This window comes from Nilaparvata lugens, chromosome X (assembly GCF_014356525.2).
Source record: "Nilaparvata lugens isolate BPH chromosome X, ASM1435652v1, whole genome shotgun sequence".
Lineage (NCBI taxonomy): Eukaryota > Metazoa > Arthropoda > Insecta > Hemiptera > Delphacidae > Nilaparvata > Nilaparvata lugens.
Window position 1 is genome coordinate 104,269,399 of NC_052518.1, and position 22,925 is coordinate 104,292,323.

Below are 22,925 nucleotides of genomic sequence, written 5' to 3' on the forward strand. Positions count from 1 at the left end.
TTCCAGTAACTTGCATTCAATTTCAAACATGTGTTTCAACCTCTATTGATTGTGTACCACCCTATCTTCTTCCTACCTGAATTTCCATTATTTTTAGTCTATTGACCTTTCTGCTGAAACTGAACAATTCCTTGAGAATCACTGTCTGCTTCTTATACACACTACATTTTGTTTATTGAAGTCAAGAGAAAACTTTGTTGTTGAGAGGTCCTAAATTCGTTAAATAGAGGTAAATAAGCAGCCAAAACTCTAAAATGTCATGGGACCAGGTAAAAATTCGTTGTGTAGAGGATTTCGTTAAGTGGAGGTTCGTTATAGAGAGGTTCGACTGTATATGACTCACTCTGTATGTTGTCCATATTGTTATTGTATATAGTGGTATTGACAGATTCAACATCTTATTCTTTCAATTACGGAGAAATACCTCAACATCTCCTCCCATACAACCAAATTATCATCTAGTAATATTTCTCTGGGATCAACATTTTTCAATTCAAATATCACAAGTAGTTCTGTGAACAGTAGACCTCACGCAGTATTCTCATCCACAAGTACCTGATTGAAACTATAGACCTTATGGAAATACAGCAATAGACTGGCTTCTCCACACATCTGTGTAATCACTTGTCAGCTGATTTATGATGAATATCTCTAAAATCTAATTTTTACTCCAATATTGGCGTATGAAGGAGGCTCTTTTTTCCTTTTATATTATCCTTGAAATGCAAAATCTCCAAAAACCTTGTATATACGTCGACGCGCAATTAAAAAAGGAACATACCTGTCAAATTTCATGAAAATCTATTACCGCGTTTCGCCGTAAATGCGCAACATTTAAACATTAAGAGAAATGCCAAACCGTCGACTTGAATCTTAGACCTCACTTCGCTCGGTCAACTACAGGATATATTTCGTCTGCAATTGACAGGAGTGCATTCAGTTCTAGGCGTTTCACCTACATGGAAATGAATATGTAGGAGGACAGCAATTCGGAATTCATGTCAGAGTGACGTTTCAGTCGTGTTTTTATAGCTTCCATCACTCTCACAGAGAGCAGGCATGTCATTCTGATGACTTCTGACCATAATTCATGAGTAGGATCTACAAGCTCTGGCTTTTTTCACGCGGTCCCTCGTAACCCACCATCCATATAATTGAGTGCTTTGATAATTTTAATTAATGGACTCAAAATAATGACAGATGATCATCTTAGGTCATGATAAAGCAGTCTATTGACTGTTTATTATCGGAAACTTATCTTCATATTTTAGGGCAGTATTGAATTGAGGATTATTATTCATCTCATCTGTACCCTTGTCAGAGTGATTAAGTTATTATAAAATGAAATGGATAGCTGTTTTCTGTAATTAATCACGGAGCAACGTTTATTCTTTGTCGTCTATGCTTTCTTGTATTTATTAATTTCCTTTTTTTCTCATTTTGATTGTAAGGTTTGTAGCCGTATTGCTCTTTTTTACTTTCCTTGCCCTACTACCATAGGTAAGGAAAGTATTGCTTTCCAAAAAAAATTAAGGTACCCCAATTTCAAGTTTTCTATACGTTTCAAGGTCCCCTGAGTCGAAAAACATGATTTTTGCTTCTTCGATCCTATCCGTCCATCCTATCCATATCCGTCCATCCTATCCATATCCGTCGATCCTATCCATATATTCCGTCATAAATGTTGTATTTATTTCCCAACAGATCTTTGTTATTTTACATTTTAAGAATGCTCTACTTTTAAGTTTATTCAACTATTCCACTTATTATCATTATAATTATTATTTTTTACTTTTTTCATTTAAAATATAGTTTTGTTTTATTTTATTCTACTGAGTATTGCTTGTTAAATTATAATTCAGTATTGTATTGGAGGGTTAAGTGTAAGAGAGGGCCGACTGCGCCCTAACTTCGCCCTCCCAGGTATAAAATAAAGGCAGTCATTCTATTCTATTTTATTCTATTCTTATGTAGTTACATATATGCTTTCAAACGCTCATTTCAATTATTGAAACGTTTCTTACTTCCTCCCTCCAATATTTGAGGAGCGATTCACGGTAAGATTATCTGTAACCGTCGGACCCAGATGCCTAGAATGAGTCGTTAGGTCACGTCAGAGGCCCTGAAATTGATCAGGAGCTACCTGAAAACTGTCTACTGACTACTAAACCAAAAATCCAAACTTAGTTGAATAGCACAACGGACCGTTTTAAAGTGACGAATATAGAGTTAACAATAAGCCAGTTAAGGCTGTGAGGTACACCTTTTTATTTTTATTTAAATTGGATAATCTTTTTCAATATAATTGTCAAGATCATTATGAGAGTGAGAAAAAGTGGCAACTGAAATTTTTAAGTGGTCTAATAAGCTAGTTATGGGTCGTTGAAGTGCTAAACTCCGTTTTCTTTCCAGATCATGAACGATTTCGAATTTTCCATTGGAGTTTTTTTTTTATACATTCAGTATTGGCTTTGTTCTAATATGAGTTTTTCGCGATTAATGCCAAAATAAACAAGTTATTGAATTTACAAAAAATGTTACTTTTTTATTTATGAACGATATGGGGAATAAAATGTTTTAGTTTGGAAAGATACATTTTTTTGAATTTTTAAGAGAAGTTCTAATAATATAGTTGAAACCGTTTATGATTTGGAAAGAAAACGGAATCTGGGAAGTTAGCACTTCAACAACCCATAACTCGCTTATTAGACCACTTAAAAATTTCAGTTGACACTTTTTCTCAATCTTATAATGATCTTGACAATTATATTGAAAAAGATTATCCAATTTAAATAATAAAAAAATGTACCTCACAGCCTTAAGGATTCATAATCGTACTGAAAGTTGATTTAATCATCCATTAAAATAACTTGAAAAAAATATATATAAGCTTATGCTTTATGGGCCAGCATGTGGAAGCGTCACAAGCGACTTGTCATAATTTAAAAAATACAAAACAGAAATTACATCAAAGATGTACATTGAAGGACAGTATGCCTTATTAATACTGTATATTTTGGAATGGCCTTCTATGGGTCTGCCTCAAATGTCAATTTTCTGTAATACTCCTTCGATCCATTTAAGCCCTATATCACTTGAAAAATGAATAGCTGACGTTGCTGGGTGATTCAAACCCGTAATATTTGACAGTGTGAATCAAATTTGATTACTTTTTCTCAGTCGCCACATTGAGAAGTGATATTGCGGTCATGCCAGTTGTGTTTTCAGAACTTTTCAAATAAACCGCGGCAGGAAGAGAGTTTCATTAGCTAAATTAAGAGAGGAGGGTAGCCGTCAAGTGGCATTTAATGGAAGCGTAGGAATGCAAAAAATTCATAACTCAGTTGAGATCCAATGTAAGCCTGGAAAACGGATGATTGTCGGTACAGCGAAGTCCACGTTATAATGGCAGTATTTGATCAACATTGGTGTTGCTATCCTTGTCTATCATCCTTGTATCATCTTCCTATAGTGAGGTCCACGTTATAATGACAGTATTTGATTAACACTGGTGTTGCTATCCTTGTCTATTATCCTTAAATCATCTTTGTATCATCTTCCTAGTGAGGACCACATTATTATATGGCAGTATTTGATTGACAATGCATGCTATCCTTTTCTATCATTCGACGAAGCAGATAGCGCTATCCCGTTCTGCAGTGTTGCCAGTTTGCCAGAAATATATTATTTCTACTTTTGACAGTGACTATACAGATGTAAAAAAATCTTCAGGTCATCCGTTATGCTTTATTTTGGTTCTAACAAATTTTTTTTGAGTAGACATCAATCCGCGTAATTAATTTTTCAATATTTTGTTTTTGAATTTGTTTAGATATTACTATACTAACACGAATTTACTTTCAATTACATTTAACAAGTTGATAACTTTGACCATCCTGGACTTAGTCCGCCCTCAGAAACTTGCTTCAGTTAAGGTGCGTACAGATATACGCGCCGCGAACATGAGCAATTCACTTTTAATCAGCTGATGCCAAGCTTTTTATATCTGTATCTTACCGTTTCTGTAAAAATACAGATATAATTAGCTGTTTAAAAGTGAATTGCTCATGTTCGCGGCGCGTATATCTGTACGCACCTTTAGCCTACAGGTTACCAGTACCGGTTTAAGGTTATTTCAGAATTATTTCTATTGAAATTATTTTATTATGAGTAGGATTTCTATTTGCTTTAATACTGTCAAGAGAAATTGCCTACCGAATAACTTAATCCCTGTTGATTTGAAGTTCAGATTATTGTATCAAAGCTTTTAAAACTAGCCGCCGAGATTTCAGGTGTGTATGAGAATAAAAATGTGATCGCAGTTGTGAAAGTTTTGAATAAAATCATAAAAAGGGACATTTTATTGATTAATTCAATATATTTGACATGAAATTGATTATTAGAACAAATGTAATGGGATGATTTGAGTTACAGCTATCCAATATAGATGGCTGTGTTCTAGTACAGTCTGTGGCAAAATGGAGTCAAATTATAGAGAATCGGCAACTCTGTTCTTCCATCTTTCTTCACTGCCATTATAACGTGAACCTCACTATAGGGGGTGGGTGGATCTGCTGGAGGAAGGTTATCATTCAAGCAGTGCTATTATTACTTCTTCTTCTTCCTGCCATGCAAAATGTCAGAATTCCTTCATCAAATAACTCACCTGTTCTGCTCTCTCTTTTTCTCGCTTTTTCCAATTCGCTGTGGAGTTTTTCAGATTTAATTACGTTTGTCTTTATTGACGTAACTCGCGAGTAAAGTGTACGTTCCAGGGGATATGAATCCTCATTGTTGTTTGCTCGGATTAACGTTTGTTTCCTCTTTTAATTAAAAAATCTTCTTCTATCCACCTGACCTTATTGAGAACTAGCAGGTACCCCGTGCTCTGCAAGGGTCTAATTAAAATCTTGACAAACTGAAAACTTGACCCACTGAAGATATAGGAAAAGAAGATATAAGGATAAGAATCTATGACAATGGTCGCCAAACTGATGAGCCTGTGAGCTAAAAAAGCATTTATAAATCTTCTAGTGAGCTACCAACGAATATTAGAATAAAGAAAGTATCTTTCATCGCCTATAAAGATACAACAAGTATAAGTATAACAAAAGTTGAAATGTACATTTCAATGAGAGCAGTGGAACTCTTTTTTGGTCATCAAGTATTTTCTTGATGTTTGGAGTGTACGTTGTAGCCGCCATTCTGACGCAGTTGTCCAATTGTTCCTATATCAATTTTTATGAATTTCATACTTGAAAAAGATGCTTCACACAAGTATGTAGAGCTGAACATGGCTTCCAACCTCGATTCAACTTGGAATAATATTTGGATATTTTTCTTTTGGGACTTGAGGTCAAATATTTCCAGTTGTGGAAAGTGATCTGAAAGACAGATCATTTTGAAAATCCACAAATACCATTTCAACTGAACCCTGATATCCACCAAAATGTTGTACAACATAAGCTGCAAAATCTTCTGCATAGATCTCTACGAAAGAGAGTTGATGAATTTACCATATTATTTGATATGCTTTTAAAATCTTGAAATCGTTGATCAAACTGTTGTAACAAGTCTGAAAGAATTGCAACGTATTCTTGGTTATTGCTGCGGTGCTGTGGAGGATTTTTCTCGTCATTCATTTTCTTCAGACTGGGAAAGTGTATATATTCAAATTAATGTTGTTTTCCATGACGAAACACTATATAATAACTTTGTTATAGTTCAGACACTGTGTTACTTGTAAATATTTGAAAAAAAAAACATTTACTTTTCTTGGAGTATTGAGGTATTGAGTAACTCAAATATTTACTAGTAACACAGTGTCTGAACTATAACGAAGTATATATTCAAACTGGACTACATTCTTTTGCACGAGCGTTTCTGTGAGCTACCAAAAACTACTCCACGAGCTACCGGTAGCTCGCGATCGACTGTTTGGCGACCACTGATCTATGACCACTCTGAAGCAAAGTATAACAAACTGGAAGCTTGCGAATTGAAAACTTGATGTGATAAAATCCTTAAGAAGTGAAAAGAGGCTTATAACCATCCTCGAAAACTATATGCAAAATTTCAAGTTAATCAGTTGAGTAGTTCAGACGTGATGATGTGTCCGTCATTCGCGAATTTCCTATCCCCTATAAACCGATTCTTCTTTCCTATATATTATATTATCATAGCCACCTCTTATACAAGGCCGCGGCCTACGATATTGCAACGTCGCAGTGTAGGCCTAGAATCTAATACATGATTGGTGAAAAAGATCAGCTGGTATTTTTTAAAATCTTTTTTTAAAATCACCTCTAATACAAGGCCGCGGCCTACGATATTGCAACGTCGCAGTGTAGGCCTAGAATCTAATACATGATTGGTGAAAAAGATCAGCTGGTATTTTTAAAATCTTTTTTTAAAATCACCTCTAATACAAGGCCGCGGCCTACGATATTGCAACGTCGCAGTGTAGGCCTAGAATCTAATACATGATTGGTGAAAAAGATCAGCTGGTATTTTTTAAAATCTTTTTTTAAAATCACCTCTAATACAAGGCCGCGGCCTACGATATTGCAACGTCGCAGTGTAGGCCTAGAATCTAATACATGATTGGTGAAAAAGATCAGCTGGTATTTTTTAAAATCTTTTTCACGAATCATGTATTAGATTCTAGGCCTACACTGCGACGTTGCAATATCGTAGGCCGCGGCCTTGTATTAGAGGTGGCTATGATATTATAGATGAGAAAATGAACATTATTTTCTCTGTGTAGTGTAAATTGATTTTGTGACAAAGTTGAGGAATTCCACTTTATTTCAAAACTATTGGGTTGGGTTCCCTCCACATATTTACTTTGATATGTTTGGAAGATTTGTCAACCGCGCCTATGTCTCCGGTTCACCAAAAGCATCTCCACAATAACGGTACATACTATGAATACCGAAAACATTGAGTTCCTAGTTGTTTTCAAATTAGTATTCTAAATTAATAATTATAGAGATTGTATATTAGTTGAACAGTCATATTTGCTTTCTGAGCAGTTGTTTATTTATTTATTCATAAACAATAAATGCTTTTGTGAAGGTGACATTGTAGTAGTTATCCATTTTTAATAAAAAGTCTAGATGTTCAGCTAAAAATCGAAATACCGGTTCCGGTTGTTACACCATTATCAATCTCTGGATTTATTTGGATCAAGTGGTAACTTCAGGAGGGATGTCAATCGATCATTTTTCTGCTAAAAAAATAATTATTATATAAGAAAATATTATATAAATATATAGAATATTATTATTATACATTAAAATATTATTATTTCCGCTAATGCTCCTCTCCTTGCTGATATTATCTTTTGTTTGTAGGGTATTTATCGACAGGATCTTGAATTTGAATTTAAAAACGTAACTTCTTGTGTCCTATTCTGTAACTTATATCTGTCTATGGCCCGGCTTTTATGACACTTATTGAATCCAATGAACCATTAAACCCATATATTTGAAATGGACTAGAATCTAGTTGCTATAGTGAGGTCCACGTTATAATGGCAGTGGATAAAGATAGGAGAATAGCGATGCCAATTCTCTGCATTAATTTATTATATTTCTACACTGTCAAAAACATAATTGGCATCGTTGTGGACCTAGAAAAGGATAGTACCACCGGCTTTGTCGAATGATAGACAAGGATAGCAAAACCAAAGTTGATCAAATACTGTCATTATAACGTGGACCTCACTATAGCAACTATAATGAGGTCCACGTTATAATGGCAGTGTAGGACTAACAATACTGTTGCTGTCCTTTTCTATCATACAACAAAACAGATAGCGCTATCTCTCTCTAGCTTTGCGATGTTGTCTGTTTTCCAGAATATTTTATTTTTACTTTTGACAGTGACTTTACAAAAGTAGACAAAGAATTCTCAGCCGCCATTTTTTTCTTCATTCTATCAAAATACTTTGGAACACAAGTCGTATAATTGATTTAAAATGTATTTTTGAATTAATTAAATAAATTTTAGACATATTCTTGAAATGACATTTTAAAAGTTGATAACTTACCATCCTAGACTTCATCCATACTTCAGTTAGCCTACACTTATAGGTTAGACCTACTCGTACCGGTATAAATAATATTAAAAGGTTATTTCAGAATTATTTCCATTGAAATTACTTATTTTTAGTAGGATTTCTATTTTTCTCATATTTTTAAAAGAAATTGGAATAGAAGACCTACCAAATAACTTAATTTCTGTTGTTTTGAGATTCAGATTGGTGTATCACAGCTTTTTAAAATAGCCGCCATTTCAGGTTTGTATAAAAATAAAATCTGATCTCAGTTATGGAAGCAAATTTTTGAATCAAATTATGAAAAAATATATATTCTTGACTGATTTGACATTAAATTGATTATTTTATCAAGGAAATTATTATTATTATTAGATCAAATTTAATGGGATGAATTGAGTAACAGCTGTGTACAGTCAGTGGCAAAATGGAGAGACTTGGCAACGTTTTTCTCCTATCTTTCTTCACTGCCATTATAACGTGAACCTCACTATAGCCATTAGTTCTATAGTGAGGTAGGTCCACGTTATAATGGTAGTGGGGGAAGATAGGACAACAGCGTTGCCGATTCACTGCCTTACATAGACGATAGCTGATACCAGTATATTTAATGTAATATTATGAACTGTTCATTCTTGTTGATAAACGATCTGACAACGTCGCGGACATGGGAAAGGATAGCTTCATCTGCTTTGTCGAATGATAGACAAGGATAGCAACACCAATGTTGATCAAGTACTGCCATTAAAACGTGGACTTCACTATACAGAGTGGGTGAAAAGTCCGAGAACGGCTTAATATCTCATACACAAAGGTAATTTGACGGTGGGTGTGATTGGGGATCCTACTCGAATTGAATATACTACTTCACATTGACTTTAAAAATCTGGTCCTCCATCTTGGATCAGCCATATTGAATGCAACTTCATTTTTTTAAATAGGAAGGTGGTCATGTGATGCATGATTTCGATAGGGAATTTCAAGAAAAAATGAATGGTCGAAACCGCACATCGATATCTCAAACCGTTCAGAAGATATTCATATTATCAGTCAGTACCATGTAAATCAGAAATGAAATACATGAGTGGTATTGATTAATAATGTGAATTATTAATCGGAAAAGGTTTGAGATATCGATGTGCGGTTTCCACCATTCACTTTTTCTTGAAATTCCGTATCGAAATCATGTATCGCATGACCACTTTCCTATTTAAAAATATGAAGCTGCATCCAAGATGGCGGACAAGATTTTTAAAGTTATTGTAAAGTAGTTTTTTCTATTTGAGTAACATCCCCAATCACACCTACTTTGGAATCATTTCATTTTATGAGATACTAAGACGTTCTTAGACTTTTTCTCTCCTTTCTGCTTCAAATAGTATTTATTAATAATGTGAATATCTTCTAAACGATTTGAGATATCGATGTGCGGTTTCCACCATTCATTTTATCTTGAAATTCCCTATCGAAATCATGTATCGCATGACCACTTTCCTATTTAAAAAAATGAAGCTGCATTCAATATGGCGGATCCAAGATGACGGACAAGATTTTTAAATTCATTGTAAAGTAGTTTTTTTCAATTTGAGTAGGATCCCCAATCACACCCACCGTCAAATTTCCTTTTTATATGAGATATTAAGCCGTTCTCGGACTTTTCACCCACTCTGTATATTGACTTCTGTGCTAAATTTCTCCTATAACACAACCCGGTACTAATAGTATTATTGTAGGAGGGAGTTTCCCTTTGAAGTGGTTTCTGCACTTGGAGCTGTGAGCTGCTGTATTTGGTCAAAGCAATTTGCCCTTTCGTGAATTTCAATTTGTGGCTTTCTTTGTGAGAAGTTCCATCGAAAATCAAAATTTCCCTCTTGATTGGACAAGAGAATTTTAACTGAAAAAGCTGCTGGTTTCCATAGAATATCTAAATTTCCCTCTTGATTGGACAAGACAGAAGCTTGTTTATGTTAGGAAAATTATCGTTTAATCCCACAGATAAGACTATTTAAAACAAGGGGTAGCCACCTATTCCAGAAAATCTACAACAATCTCTCGTTATCTGCCAATAACGAAGTGGATAAAAGAAACTAAGCTATTTCATTGACAATTTGCAGGGAGTATGTGTAGAAATAGAGTATAGAGTATGGAATGTAAAATTTGTAAAATATAAACTTTTTTACTTTCTTAAACGAACCCCCAAATTAAATGCTGTAATTCATCCCGAAGACTTCTGCTACTGCAAATATTGACAACAGGGTAAACAGCTAGATGGAAATTCGATATGAAAACGCTCATCGAATTCCCATCTAGCTGTTTACCCTGTTGTCAATATTTGCAGTAGCAGAAGCCTCCGGGGTGAATTACAGCGTTTAATTTGGATTTTCGTTTAATAATAATTATTAATTCATTAGCATTTAAATAATTGCAATATCTCAGAAATTTCCATCTGTAATAGTACTTTTTGTCATACTAATGCCCGGTTGCACAACAGCCGGTTAAATTTTAACCGTGATTAATTTCACGAGAACCAATCAGAGAATGCGTTTTTGGAAAGACCGCTTCTCTGATTGGTTCTCGTGGAATTAATCATGGTTAAGATTTAACCGGCTGTTGTGCAACCGACACTTACTCAATTGCAGCTGTTTCCATGAATTAAATCTAGCCAGTAAACAGCTGTTTACAGAGCAAGAAAACATGTGATTTTCATTACAGTATACTATACTGTAAATAGATCATAAGTTCTCTTTAAAGTCGAGTATGTTAGGACTCCACTGAGTCCTAATAACATCTGAGTAATAAATTAATATACTAACTCAAATAATTAAAGAATTCATTTAAGGAGTTTCAAGTTATAAAAACTCATCTGAAATCTTATAATTCAGGCCTTTATTATTTTATTTGAGCTCGATGGGTCTGTCTGTTATGAACTAGGCGCTACGGGCTAGGACATGTTCATAGAATGCAGTAGTTCGAGCAGAAGCCGGTAATGGTTTCTGTTTCTCAGCAATATTATTCTTTCTCAGATAAGTATGACAAAAAATGTTGTACGTAACGTGTACGGTAACGTATTTACCGCATTCGTAAGATAATTCTGCAACAATCATACTTATGCGGCAAATTATTGTTACCGGACTTGTTACGTAAAGTACTATTACATTCTATACTCTGGTAGATATACTGAGATAGTCGAGGTAGTTAATTTTTATATTTAGTTTAGCTTTTTTTAGTAGATCAATTTCTATTAGTGTAGTGATTAAGCTATTTCTATTGAAACGTTTGGCAAATAAAATTTGACTCAAGACAATGAAGCCTGTTTATTCCAACAAGTTTAGGTTGGAATGAGGAATAACATACATAGAAAATGTATTAAAATCAACAATTCAGGTGATATTGTTTGGGAGGAGTGATAAGAAGTGAGACCGGTAGATGGAGCCAGATTGAACGTAGGCTTTTCTGTTTTTGAGAGCTGTTCCTGTTGTAGATTCCTGGAGATGACACTTGGACGTCACTTGAAGACAAAGAGACCCTTTTCACCCAGCACTGTTCAAACAGGCCACCCTTTGACATTACGAGACCTTATTAAATACACCCCACCTCGTGAAAGTCCATCCGATGCTAGAGCAATAATAACCACATCCTGAGGTTATCAGTTCACTATAGTGAGGTCCAAAATTATGCAATGAAGATTACCATTTGTGTTGCTATCCTTGTCTATCATTCGACAAAGCAGATAGTGCTATCCTTTTCTAACTCCGCAACGGTGCCAGATCGTTTTTAACAATGTGTAAATGTAATTAATTAGTGATAATAACACTGAGGGTGATGCCCACATAAGCTCTTAGGCTTGTGCGTGGATAATGATGAGTGAGAGGGATGATGATGAGAGATAACGACTACTTTTTAGGTAGTCGGGACCGACGGCTTATCGTCTCCTCCGAATGACGGGGTGGCCGTATCTATGCTGTGGTCAAAAACTTTTGCCCCAGTCGAGATTTGAACTCGGGCTCTCTTGATTATTAGACCGGCACGTTATCACTTACTCCAACCAACTACCCAAAAAAAATTCAATCTCATTTATGAAAATTCATTATCTAGTCATTGAAAAATATTTTTTCCAGGAATGAAATATAATTTATCATTTTCAACAAAAAAAAAAAAAACACTAAAAGTTATCAAGTACCCTTTTATTTTATCGGAACACAACTAATTCCAACTCTTCAACATCCATTTTCAAGTGTAAATAGTTTACATTAACTTATAATATTTTTTTTTAACATCTTTATTGCCCATAAAAACAAATACAAAATGAAAAACTTACAAAAGAAATATTCTAGATTATAATATTATGCTATTTTACAAATAAATTAAAATTACATGGCACCACCCAGCAAGGGCAAAACCCTGACCGCTGAGTGAGAGTATCAGCTGTTTAGACAATATAAAAATTTATTTACTAATAATCAAAGCTAAAAAAAATCGAAGTTAACAATAAATTACTAGTAATTATAATATCTGACTGATGTCGAAGAAAAATTCTTGTATCACCCACTTATTTATCTGTTCCATCCTCTGTCTACCCCTATTAGAAAGATATTCTGACAATGCATTTGGCATGATATTTATTATTTTTGAGCTAAGATACCCCAATTGTCTTCACACTATTGTCAAATCTGAATAGTTGATATTATAAATGTTATGAGATATAACTCTCAGGTTATACATAGAAACGTTATTATTCACTGTAAATTCATCCTTCCTCATCCATGCATAATAGAGAAGTTTCTTTATATAAATTTGACGTACTGTCATCACTTTAAATTCGGCAAATGTTTCACTACTAGAAAAAGCCCTTGGCTTATTAAGAATTGCTTTTATTATCATTTTTTGAAATGTAAAAATTTTATTCATGAAAACATCATACGCTCCTCCCCATACCACTAACCCATATTGCAGCACCGATTGAACATAGGCAAAGTAAAGGACCCTAAGTAATTTAATGTCTAATATTTTAAGGACTTTATAAAAGATAGAGGAAATAAATTTTAAGCGTTTACAAATATATTCTATATGAGGCTCCCACTTAAGGTGGGAAATTATTTTCGAACTATCAATATTTAGTTTAAAGATGTCGTTGATATAGAGTAAAAATAAAATCGGGGACAAGACGGTACCTTGTGGTAATCCAAAGTCGTTAAGTTTTGTAATATTTGATTTGTAACTGTTGTTATCAGATATTAATTGTGTCCGATCACTTAAATAATTCTTAAATAATTCAAGGTGGAGTCCTCTAATCCCGTACCTCTCCAATTTTTTTAGTAATTTATTGTGGGGTATGGTATCATAGGCTTTTGCCAGGTCAATCATTATAGCTAGGCATTTGTTGTTATTGGAAGACATGGCTTCAGAAACTTCATTTGTGAAGGCGGCCAGAGCATCCTCAGTATTTTTGTTACTTTGGAAGCCATATTGATCCTCATGAATTATGTTGTGATTGTTTATAAAACCCATCAATCTAGTTTTGATTGCTTTCTCCATTATTTTTGCTAGATTACTGATTAAACTTATGGGTCTATAATTCTCCGGAAGATCAACGTTACCTGACTTGAAAAGCGGTTTAATTCTGGCTGTCTTGAAGCAAATCGGGAATTCACCAGCCTCAAAGCATTTATTAATGATGAAACATAAAGGTTCTGCAATCCAAGTAGATATTTTCTTTATTGTAATATTATTGATATGGTCTAGTCCGGGGCTTGCTGAATTCTTCAAATTTTTTATAATACATTTAATCTCATCACTCGTAACAGGATTCAGGGTAAACTGTTCGTTTATTAATGGGAAGTGGTCGTTGTATATTTCATCACAATCTACATTTATAGCCGGAATTTTACTAGCATATTCTCTACCTACATTTGCGAAAAAATTGTTTAATTTATTGGGGTAATATTAACATATACACTTGAGTATGGCTCTTAAAGAGTTGAAATTATGTGTGTTTTTATAAAATAAAAGGCAAATTGCTGAATTTATATTGTGTTTCAACAATCTCAGAAGCCCTGAGATTAGTGAAATTAATGAAAAAAGTATTTTGTGATTATACAGAGTGAGTCATATGTATGGGAACACCTCAATGAGTTGGAGACTGCTGTAGATATAATACTGTAACTCTCAGCATAAGTTATTGGTCAAATACTCTACCTTTTCACGTACAACTGAATTTCAACTCCTCATAAGGGGGTTACTTAAGGGTTGTAACTCGTATATTTTAAATGTAAACACCCATTGTGTAGTACATCACTTTAAAGGCCTTTTCAAAACGACAAAAATGACACCAATAAAAATGTTCTATGATACTTTTATCCAAAATGGCGGCTAATTGAACTTTATCAATTATTTCTTTAAAAACTAAAACTTCAATCAGCCGCCATTTTGGATAAAAGTATCATAGAACATTTTTATTGATGTCATTTTTCTCGTTTTGAAAAGGCCTTTAAAGTGATGTACTACACAATGGGTGTTAACATTTAAAATATTTGAGTTACAACCCCCTTATGAGGGGTTGAAATTCAGTTGTACGTCAAAAGGTAGAGTATTTCACCAATAACTTATCCTGAAGGTTACAATATTATATCTACAAGAGTCTCCATTTTATTGAAGGGCTCCCATACATATGACTCACTCTGTATAATATCATACAAGTTAAGAAACTTGAGTTAGTCTATCAGAGTTCAAAACCACCAGTTTGTGCTCATTAGAGTGAACTTATCTAAAAAATAGAATGCAGTTCAACAATGAAAACACTTAAAAGCTCAACCTTAAGCAATTTTTCAGAAGATTGAATTATTGTTCCACTTGGAAATAAGGATGTGTTTGAAAACGTGACGCGAGTGTGAATTGAACGAATCAATGCAAATGTGTTTCTTTATTTAATTGCAGCTTTTTATTGAGCGCTTTAAATGGAAATTTATTGTGGTGGGACGTAACTTGCTTTCGTCAATTGTGAGGCTCTTGATCCGTGGCTGTAAAAATCTCACAGAGGGACCAAACCGATTAGGCCTCTAGTTAGGAACACAGAAATATTCCATTGTTGATGGCACTCGAGTCAATTGTTCTGTGTGGGGCGAGTCGCTGAAATAATAGACCAGTTGCTTGCCTCGTTCGATTTCATAGACTGATAGAATACGCCTATTCAATGGAACATATTATTCATACTCAAATAGAATGGCATTCTTTATTGATTGATACAGTAAGTAAATCGTCAAAATGTAGGGAGAAAAAAGGTAACCTTGTACTATTCCTCTCCCAAATTTAGATAAGGTTTCACAGTCCGAAATAGGTCAAGTCTTGTAGTTGTTCACTTCACAAAATTTTCAGTACCTAATTATTTCACATGTTTCACAAGTCCATTTGAACTGAAAACGTGAAGTTACTTGTGTTGATTCAGTCCTTAATTATTTTCACATGTGTCACAAGTCTATTTGAACTAAAAACGTGAAGTTACTTGTGTTGATTCAGTCCTTAATTATTTTCACATGTGTCACAAGTCCATTTGAACTCAAAACGTGAAGTTACTTGTGTTGATTCAGTCCTTAATTATTTTCACTTGTGTCACAAGTCTATTTGAACTAAAAACGTGAAGTTACTTGTGTTGATTCAGTCCTTAATTATTTTCACATGTGTCACAAGTCTATTCGAACTAAAAACGTGAAGTTACTTGTGTTGATTCAGTCCTTAATTATTTTCACATGTGTCACAAGTCTATTTGAACTAAAAACGTGAAGTTACTTGTGTTGATTCAGTCCTTAATTATTTTCACATGTGTCACAAGTCTATTTGAACTAAAAACGTGAAGTTACTTGTGTTGATTCAGTCCTTAATTATTTTCACATGTGTCACAAGTCTATTTGAACTAAAAACGTGAAGTTACTTGTGTTGATTCAGTCCTTAATTATTTTCATATGTGTCACAAGTCTATTTGAACTAAAAACGTGAAGTTACTTGTGTTGATTCAGTCCTTAATTATTTTCATATGTGTCACAAGTCTATTTGAACTAAAAACGTGAAGTTACTTGTGTTGATTCAGTCCTTAATTATTTTCACATGTGTCACAAGTCTATTATTTTCACATGTGTCACAAGTCTATTTGAACTCGAAACGTAAAGCTACTTGTGTTGTTTGAGATTATTAATAAGTTTTTCATAGCTATCATAATATTTTATGGTCTGTTTTCCGAGTTCCAAATCCACCCTTTTCATCCCAAATTCTAATGAATTCACATTCACGCACACCTCCGTTTATCTCTATTCAAATGCGCAATATGAGCATCCTTTTCGGAGCGAGCTGTTATTGAAACAGACCTGTATGAAAAATGCGGGGGAACAATAGCTTGAATCACTGGTTGTGCCTAGAAGGGGAAAAGAAGAATAGAGCTGTGGATTTTCATCATGAGTATTGTGGAAGTTTGGTGCTTAGTGCTTAGGCGGTAAAGGGACTTCTCATTTTTACGCTTGTATGATGGAGCTGCTTCTCAATCACTTGATATGTCCGAGGGGAAAATGAAGAAAGAAGAAAGGAGAAGAAGATATTAGTAGGAGGAAATGGAAGGGGTTGGAAAGAGATAGGGGAAAAGTAACGGGTATGAAAAGGAAGGGAAAGAGATAGGGGACGGATTACTCTTGGAAAGATCTCTTCTGCCTTGAATACTGAGACAAAGCTGATGTAGAAGTTATTTGCATTGTGATGAGGTAGGCTGTAGGCAGACATCTCTCCCCCGATCGGAAAACTTTTGCTGAAAGTGTAGCATGCCAATCGTCCTCTGAAAGACGACCAGCAAAAGTCATCGAATTCTGCAGCTCTATTGAAAGCTTCAACAAAGTCCTCTTCCATGGAAAATTCTTTGACTTTTCAAACTTGCGTATTCCTATCTTCCACGAATATTAGAAATTCTCAAGTGAGTTCCACGTTATAATGGCAGTGGAGATAGGAAAACAACGTTGCCGAATCTCTGCCTTGCCACTGCTTTCTCTAGAGGATGGCTATATATGTAATATTAACTGTTCATTCTTGTTTAAAATGAGCAATTATTGTTTATAGCCCATAAATATTTTTCAATGAGTGTATAATGAATTTTCGTAACTGAGAATAAATATTTTGTCAAGTATTAATATTTCTATAATAATAATAATAATAATAATAATAATAATATCGTGTGACCTGGCTGGCTCAGGTCTGGTGTCAAAGTTTTCAGGTCGTAACTGATCAATTTCAGGGCCTCTGACATAACCTAACGACTGCTTTTTAGGCAGCCGGAACCGACGGCTTAACGTGTCCATCCGAAACACGGGAGTGGCCCGAGAAAAATATCTTACCCGGGCTGGGATTCAAACAATATTTTATATACCTCACTATACTGTGATTTTTACTGATTAGCTAATATGAAAACCCTTCGAAATACTACGGTTAATTAGGGTTTTCTTCTTTGCCAGTTAGGAACATTTCCCACTGAAAGTTATAATAAAACATGTCCTGCTCTTTTCAAGTTTACGGATTTTCTTTGCCAGTTGTAAACTTTTCCCTCTGATAATATTATGATCAAAATTCGCTCTTATAAAGTAGTATTGTAAGTACTATCATGATCATCATCACTAATTAAAATAGTGTTCTTATACTCTGTCCAAATAGGCATGCGCTCTGGAGGATTAGGCCGACCCTCCTACTTCTCACACACACACACACACACACACACACACACACACAAGCGCAGTCTCCTTTTGTGTGTGTGTGAGTAAAGGGACGGTCTGCCTACCTGTATACTACGTAGTATACATAGTATATCAATGGCGCAAGTAGGCCGGGCGTGTGTGCCTGCGCGTGGGGGAACGAGGGTCGGCTTAAACTTTCAGCGCTCATGGCAGTCTGGACAGAATATAGTAATGTAACTTGAGTCTGTGCAAAGGCTAAAAATAAACTTTTTACTCGTGATATTTTTCAAAGTTTTCTCACCGAAAAATTTTTTTGTGATCATTACTTTTTGAGATATGAGCGCCTAAAGTTTAAATTTTTGGGACAACATTTCAAATTCGGTAAGAGATGAATACATGAGATTTAGAAGGATAAATACTTCATGTTATTGTTGATGGAATTAAACAAAAATGTTTTGAAAATATCAATTTTTGAGAAAGTTATTCAATTTGCCAAAAAATAACTTTTAGATGAGTTAACTCATGAGACATAACTCATCTAAAAGTTATTTTTGGTAAATTGAATAACTTTCTCAAAAATTGATATTTTCAGAATTTTTCTGGTTTACTAGATCAACAATACTATGAAGAATCTACCCTCTAAATCTCAAGGATTTATCTCTTACCGAATTTGAAATGTTCTGTCCCAAAAATTCAAACTTCAGTCGCTCAGATCTCAAAAAGTAATGATAGGAAAAAAATGTTTTCCTGAGAAAACTTTTTCATTTTGATAGCTTGATGATATACAAATCGAAAAACTTAGAAAAATATCACGAGTAGAAAGTTTATTTTTAGCCTTTGCACGGCCTTAATGAAGGCAGTGACAGAGAATCGGCAACTCTGTTCTCATAGTTTTCTACACTGCCATTATAACGTGAACCTCACCACAGAGCAGTAATCACAGGCTTGACGCTTCATTAAACAACGATCGGAAATACAACAGCGTTGTAGTTACCTCTGGAAGGGTCCTACAGTTGCAATGTTCTACGTAGAAACTTCTTGCCCCATAAGTGTACCGTTCACCCAAAGAAATCTGCTCAAATTGCTTAGTTAGAAAAACAGGAAGCTAAAGGGAGGTACAAGGATAGTTATGTTCGTCCTCACTCGAAAATAATTGCAGATAAATGTGTTAAATGTTTGCATAATCATAAGAGTGAGCTTGAAACCATTCAACTATTATAGCAAATAATAATGTACCGCTCCCAACGATGCGAGACCAAATCACAATTTAGCTTTAACTATGCCATCATTAAAGAGATGTTTAAGGAGTGTCCTTTGATTTCATTGCCTTGAACGTGTCTGAGACTCCCCTCTTCAATCAAACCGTTAGACAAGACAATTGAAACTTCACAACGAAATTATTATTATTATACTACCAACGAATCTCAATGGTTGGAGGTTGGTAGACTGCACGAATAAAAGTTTAGTTTCATAAATGAAATGGGAACTTATATTATAGAACTAGTTATCTCTCATCATAGATAAATCTTATACTTGAAGATCTTTCACATGATATATTAAGGCTGTGCAAAGGCTAAAAATAAACTTTTTACTCGTGATATTTTTCAAAGTTTTTCGATTTTTATATCAGCTATCAAAATGAAAAAGTTTTCTCAGGAAAACATTTTTTTCCCCATCATTACTTTTTGAGATACGAGCGCCTAAAGTTTAAATTTTTGGGACAGAACATTTTAAATTCGGTAACAGATAAATCCATGAGATTTAGAGGATAGCTTTTTCATAGTATTGTTGATCTTGTAAAACAAAAATTTTCTGAAAATATCAATTTTCAAGATAGTTATCCATTAACTAAAAATAACCAAAAATAACTTTCAGTTGAGTTATTTTTGGTAAATTGAATAACTTTTTCAAAAATTGATATTTTCAGAAAATTTTTATTTTACTAGATTAACAATATCATGAAGAATCCATCCTCTAAATCTCATGGATTTATCTCTTACCGAATTCGAAATGTTCTGACACAAAAATTTAAACTTCAGGCGCTCATATCTCAAAAAGTAATGATGGGGAAAAAATGTTTTCCTGAGAAAACTTGAGAAGAAGATGATAGCGCTATCTTCTTTGTCGAATGATAGACACGGATAGCAACACCAATGTTTATCAAATACTGCTATTATAACGTGAACCTCACTACATATTGAAAAATAAATCTATTGACTCTGCAATATAGAGATTTGACAGAATAATATTGAACTGAGTATGATTCTGATTAAACGTTTTTGTCTGATGAGAGATTGAAACAGCCATTGTGAGGTCCCGTTATAGTCAGTATTTGATTGATTAACATTGACGTTGCTATCCTTATCTATCATTCAGAAAAGTAGATAGCTCTATCCTTTTCTAGCTTCACAATGTTGTCATCGTTCTTCAGTAATGTTGAATCGGGGAATTTGCGTTCAAATCGACTTATGAGTAGGTTTGTAATTTTGTATTCAAATTTTTCAAGTAAGTGTAATATTTCTAAAGTTTTTTATTCATTTTGATACATTCTGTGATTCTTTTAAAGTACTATGTCAACCTTCAAAATTCAAAATCTTTAAATATTATTCCTGGATTAAAAATCAAGTGAAGAAGCAGTGAGTGTGTGATATCATAACCTCAAACTTTGGACAACATTAATTTTTTATCAAAATTTTGGAGAGAAATAGTACAGGCTCAGCCTATTTTTTCCTCCAATGTCATAATTATATTATGATTGTAGTATTTTGTACAATTAGAAATTAAGAAATAAATAATGTAGAAATATAATTAATTTACAAAATTTTTAATCTAAATTATGAAAATGTATAATTGAATCATAAAAAATATTTTCTTGACTAATAAAATTGATCATTTTTTAGAAGAATGATATTTCATCAGATATACCGGTGTCAGCTATATTCTATAGAAGGCAATGGCAAGGCAGAGAATCGGCATCGCTGTTCGTCTATCCTTCTCCACTGGCACTTATTATGAGGACCTCACTGTAACACTGATGTAAAGTGAAATACTCGTTTGACTGTATTTTGCCGATACATGACTTTCCCATTCAGTTACTGGCATTTCCATATTACCCGAATCTTACCAAAAAATTATTGGAGCTGAGGAACAAAATCAATCAGACATTGTATTTGTGGAAAAATGAATTACCAAGAGAAGGCTAATTGTACAGGAAAACTGGTCTCTACATTGCATAAGAATATTGTAGACATAGAAATAGAAATGGATATTTATGAAGTTGCAAGGGTTTCATTGATGATTACTGGGTAGAATTCGAGTTGTATTGTCGTTTAGATAGTGTTTTCGGAGCATGCCGAACGGCAAATTTGATTATGAATGTTTTATTCCTGTGATTGTGACACCTTTCCAGTCAATGTGGAGTTCATCTATTATTAATTCGCAGTGAAAATTGTTTTCGGAACGAGCAACTCGGTTTCAATAGAGCTGGCGAAATTATCTCATGAATAAGAGATTTGACTTGGTACCGTTGTTGAAAAAATTCAGTAGACTCTCGTGTTTCTTTCCACTGCGGGTCTTTGTATTAATAGTCTACGAACAAAGGTTACAATATAGAATTGCCTAGTTGTTCTTCCCACTTAATACTTATAGAATTTCACCCTCCAAGGTCTCTGCGTATTTTTCACTTACGGGGCGTTTACATTATTCAAGTTTTCTTGACGTTTGAGTAAAATGAATGATCTTTGCAAACTTGGAGTCAAGTTTACAAGAACCGAAACTATATCAATATGTAGATACTGTTGATTCAAGTAGATGTTGCCTTTAAAAATCAACTTGAATCATGTAGCTACAATTCAACCTAGAAATTGAAAAATGAGATCACAACTGTTGTCAGTAAATGTACTTACTACTTACTCCATGGTACTACAGCCCATCCAGGGCCTTGGCCTCCTCAAGAATGCCTCTCCACTCCTCTCTGTCGGCAGTCTTGCGTCTCCATCCCCTAACGCCTATTTTCCGGAGATCATCTTCCACATCCTCCAGCCAGCGCTTGCGTGGACGTCCTTTCAACCTTCTTCCGCCTGGGTTTTCTCTGAAAACTTTTTTAACGGCTCTTTCATCGCTCATTCTTTCTACATGACCCAACCAGCTCAAGCGTCTCACTTTGATCTCATGTACAATAGGTGGTTTTCTGTACAGGTCACGCAGCTCTTGATTCGAACGAAGTCTCCATTCTCCATCAATACATACTGGACCGTATATTCTTCTCAGAATCTTCCGTTCCCATATACTCAGTAGGTCTTCATCCTTCTTTTTCAAAACCCAGGTTTCTGCCCCGTATAACACAACTGGCTTCATAACAGTTTCATAGATTTGTTGTTTAATTTTCCTAGACAGTGTTTTGGATCTCAAGTATTGGCTAAGTGCATAATAACATCGATTTCCTGCCGCTATTTTTGCTTTTATATCAACTTCAACATCGTTATCTTCTGTGATAATAGAACCAAGATATTTGAAGCTTTCCACTCTTTCGAATGTGTAATTATTGCACTCTATGAATGTGTCGCCAATCTGCCGGGCTCTGCTGCTTGCCAGATACTTTGTTTTACTCTCATTAATTGAGAGTCCCATTTCTGTTGATCCGTCATCGAGCTGTTTGAAGGCATCTTTTAGAGTTTGGATATTTCATGCAATCAAGACTACGTCATCCGCATAGGCCATGTACTGCAACATTCTGTTCATTATCGTTCCTCTTGGATTTATTACTATTGTCAATAAATGTAGAATGAATAAAAACATATAAATAAAAGAGTTTGATTCAGATAAAAAAGAAAACATAGATATTAATTATTGTTGAACAAAAATCCTAACTAAATGCTGTAAATCATCCCGAAGACTTCTGCTACTGCCAATATTGACAACAGGGTTAACAGCTAGATGGAAATTAGATGATAGCTACTATCCAAAAATTATTTGACAGCCCGGGAATCGAACCCGGTACCTCCTAATTGCTAGTCAGGATTGCTTTCTGGTACACCAAACTGACTCTCTGGATAGCAGCGCTCATAGTATTTCAAGTCTACTGTTCACTCTCTCTGAGTAGTTTTACCAATTGTTATTGCAATCTTTACACCATATTGACTAGTTGGTTGATTTCTAACCTTACAACA

At 34.4% G+C, this 22,925-nt stretch overlaps 1 protein-coding gene across 11 annotated transcripts in view; it reads left to right on the plus strand.

Moving 5' to 3' along the window:
* The window catches only part of LOC111048178 (neogenin), a 267,521-nt gene that overhangs the window by 18,002 nt on the left and 226,594 nt on the right, over window positions 1–22,925 (plus strand). The gene's annotated exons all lie outside the window — the stretch shown is intronic.